The sequence below is a fragment of the Rhagoletis pomonella genome, unplaced genomic scaffold (assembly GCF_013731165.1).
Source record: "Rhagoletis pomonella isolate Grant_MI unplaced genomic scaffold, Rhpom_1.0 Rhpom_scaffold_00001, whole genome shotgun sequence".
Lineage (NCBI taxonomy): Eukaryota > Metazoa > Arthropoda > Insecta > Diptera > Tephritidae > Rhagoletis > Rhagoletis pomonella.
In genome coordinates this window covers 15,643,095-15,645,752 of record NW_023458555.1, presented here as the reverse complement: position 1 = coordinate 15,645,752, position 2,658 = coordinate 15,643,095, and positions in this window count along the sequence as shown.

Sequence of the window (2,658 nt, the reverse complement as noted above, 5' to 3'; positions counted from 1 at the left end):
CAACAAACAATTTACAATACTTGCTAATACAGTAAAAACACTTTACAATACTTGTTAAAGCAATAACAACGCTTTACTACTTGTTAACACAATTAAACTTATAGCTTGCTTATTCGCAACTCGATTCTCCGCTCACTTTACTTGTAGCTTGCTGACTTGTAACTGTCCCCACTCCGCTGTGTCGTGGCTCTTATATACCTGCGCTCACACTTATGGCAACTCTAGAACGTTCTGAAGTTTATCGCTCATTCTCTTTCTCTCGCTGTTCGCAGTGTTCATCCAACTTGACGTTTCTCTTTGTGGAACATTCTACGTCATTCCTCGAACATTCTGCCTATTTCTCGTTGTTCGCTTTGTGTTGCCGCAGTATTCGCCACAATAGCATGAACGCTCTTCGAAAACATATGTACGAAAGTGCTAAATGTTGAATTTTAAATGCAGCAAAAACGCTGCATAACACCACTTTTGTGTATAAATATTGCCATGGATTTGCGGTGAGCCAATTTTGTTACAAATCGGGATTTGAAATAATCGGGGAAACTTTCCATTATGGCCGTTCGTTAAAGGTGCGGTGGGCGAAGGAGGAGTGGGCGTGGCACCTCCAACCGACCTTTTTGGAGAGGCCATGAAGCGCCATTGACAAAAATGCAACCCCCGACCACCTAGGCCCCCTATGGTTCCCTACGGACCCCTTAGAAATATGGCAAAAATCGCAATTTTTACTTGCGTCCACAGTATTTTTGCGTAGAATTCCTTTCTGCGTAGGCCACCTTCGGGCGCGCTTAGGGATTATAACCCTTACTACGTAGAATTCTCCTTTCTGTGTGACCTAACTGTGGCTACCGCCCCATTGATGTAACCTTGGGAAAGGATGAGGTAACTAGAATTCCCTTTCTGTGGGGTAAACCAGGGGCTGCCGCCCCAGTGATGTCTATTTTGGTTACTGGGTGTTTTATAAAAATGTCTTGTATATAAAAATGTTTATATAAAAATGTATTGTGCAAATGAATATTTAACATTTTTCAAGCGAATAAACGCAAATGAAAATTGTGATTTTTGCAATTTTTCTAAGGGGTCCCTAGGGAACCATAGGGGACCTAGGTGGGCGGGGGTTGCATTTTTGTCAATGGCGGTTCGTTTCCTCTCCAAAAAGGTGGGTTAGAGGTGCCATGCCCACTTACCATTCGCCCACCGCCCCTTTAACGAACGGCCATAAAGGAAAGCCAACCCAAATAATCAATTGCTATTCAATGTCTATAATCTCAATTTTTCTTATTAAAGGCCCGCCAGATAGAAATTATTTTCTGCGACGCAGAGATGGTTTTGACTTATAAAACGCAAGGAAGATTCCGACACGGCACAATGAAAACGTTACAGCAAACAAAACGGCTCAATTTAATTGGTCAAAAACCAGCTGGTTTGAATTCGTTCCATAAATTGTTATTGTTGTTTTGGCGCATATGCGGGCGTCAAAAGTTGAGAGTTGGATAAATTTAATAAGTTTCGGCAACGCACACGTTGCCAATGTGGCATTCTCTATTTAAAATCATAGAGTTAACTTGGATGTCAGTCAAAAGCATCCCTTTGTTGTCGATTTCAATAACTATGGACTTTCATTCAATTTATCGATAAACTGTGCTCACGTCGTAATTCGCACTCTCATTCATGAACGAAAGACACAAGATCACGTAAGAACAAGAGAGTGAAAAAAGTCGATTTCTTTTAGCGGGTTCTACGCCATCTTGTTTCACTGGAAAACGAGCGAAAAGTAAACAAAGCAAAGAAAACAACGAAAACCAAAATCAGCCAAAATTATTGTCAGCCACTTTAAACGCACAGTTTAGGTAAAATGATGCAACAAAATGCTTTAAAATGTGTTGTCATGTTGAATTAACTCTTCTTTACTTGAATAAAAGTGTAAAATAGTGGTGCTTGTAATGTATTTTTGGTTCATGACTCTCATTCGTAATTCGCTTTCGAGAGCGAATTACCTCATTTGTAAGTAATTCAGATGCAATTACGAACCCGTCCCTAATTTTAATCGGAAATATATCGAACTCAGCCGTCAGAGAAAAAGAGAGTAGAAGAAGTCAAAACAAAGAATGAGAGGAAATGACGGAAATAAAAATGAACTGTCAAATCGAATTAAGAATGTGGCGGTAATTTATCAAAATAATTCAGAAGCGAACGACATAATTGGCAGTGCTTGTGGAAATTTATTTGTACACTATACTGAGCCCGAATCGCGGCAATCCTGATCGTGACCTTATCAACTCATCGCCGCCGTACTTGAATAGCTCAGCTGGCAGGCCATATGCTCCATCAGCTTTGTGGAACATCGACTCCGTCATCATCGACTGGCGGTTCGGGTTCTTCTTCTTCCCAACTTTCCGTGCTGTTACCATTCAGTAGGTTGGAAATGTATTCCCTCTATAATTTACGTGCGTTCTAAATATTGGTAACTAGGTCGCCATTGTTGTTCTTACAGGAGTATGCCCTGGACTGGAAACCTTCCGAAGGTCGCCTAACTCTCTGGTAACATTTTCGGGCATTCTTCCTGTCGGTTAGCATTTCAAGCTCTTCGCACTCAAATATTTCGGCCTCTCTCCTCTTATTGCTTTTAAACGTTAAGCTTTCACATGCGAAACATTATTACAT